The following is a 1326-nucleotide window of genomic DNA, read 5'->3' on the forward strand; positions in this document are numbered from 1 at the left end:
CGTCATGCCACAGTTTCTTCTCCTCCATTCTCTTCTCGAAATTTTGGGCATGCACATGTACCTGGTGTGAGTTTCAAGCTGCTGGATCTGGGACTCAAACCACAGTCGATTGCATGGGAGTCCAGCAACATAAACATTCCACCATCTGCTGGTCCCAGATTATAAATACTAGTTTAATAAACAAACTGTTAGAACTTATATTAGTCCAGGAAGACATAACACAAATGATTCAATAACTTGTTGAATGTGTGGTTGTAGAGAAGTCTGCCTATGTGATTTAAACAGTATGTCCTATATCACTTCCCTAAATCATAATTTATGCATTTGGATATATAAACAAATAAACTGAATTACTCACTTGAATGTTTCATTAATTTCTACATACCATTCTTTATTTTTTTTTTTTAGGCTAGAAATAACTGGTTCCCTTAAGAATTTATTTCCAAGGATTCTAAGTGAAATGGAAGGCTAATGAACCAAACTTTCACCTCATATTTCTTTCTTTCTTTTTTTTTTTTTTTTAGATTTTCCATTCAGAGTACACTGTATATTGTCTCAATCAAGCACATCAACATACATGTTATTGTCAACAAATAATTTTCCATTTCTTGTTTCCTGTATGTTTTGCTTCCCCCCCTCCCCCATCCTTGATTCCCTATCTCTTACCTTCAGCCATCTCCCACTCTTCCCACACTGTCTCTGGTATCTAAGTTTACTTTCTATACTGTTTTCCCCCCATTTTTTATTGGATTACTAAAGATCTTAATTAATCTAAATATTTTCGTAACAAACACAGCTGATCTATACATTTCCATGAACACAAGTCTAACTTTAGGTGTCCTATAAAGTATCACCTAGCTGGGGCTATGTATCTTAACTGCAGTCATCGAATGGATTTTTTTTTTTCCCTGAAACTTTTTTTTTTTAACTGAATTTACATTCTTCCCCTAAACATCATCATAGCATACAAAATGTGATTTCCCATCTAGAATATACTGCATAGTGACTTAATCATGCATATTATTATGCAAAATTTTCTACCCCTCTTTCTGACCCTCTGTCCTTTCCCACCCTCTTCTCCCCACTGTCTCTGGTGTCTACAATTGTCTTCTATTCCTTTTCCACCCACATTGTATTGATCACACAATTTCTTAAATAATCTAACTACTTTCAATGGTAAGTTCATATGGTACTATTAAGAAAACCAGTCTTAACTTAAATTATAGAAATGCTAAGAAACTTTTCTTAAAGCCAGGAAACACGTTAGGATTCTGTTCAAATGGTACGTGTATGAACCTATCAATCTCATGTACTTTATCTTCTGTT

The 1326-nt window shown here is 34.4% G+C and overlaps 1 protein-coding gene across 1 annotated transcript in view; it reads left to right on the forward strand.

Moving 5' to 3' along the window:
* The window catches only part of DZIP3 (DAZ interacting zinc finger protein 3), a 175447-nt gene that overhangs the window by 71714 nt on the left and 102407 nt on the right, over positions 1 to 1326 (forward strand). The window lies entirely within an intron of this gene.

This window comes from Tupaia chinensis, unplaced genomic scaffold, assembly GCF_000334495.1.
Source record: "Tupaia chinensis unplaced genomic scaffold, TupChi_1.0 Scaffold148904_1, whole genome shotgun sequence".
Lineage (NCBI taxonomy): Eukaryota > Metazoa > Chordata > Mammalia > Scandentia > Tupaiidae > Tupaia > Tupaia belangeri.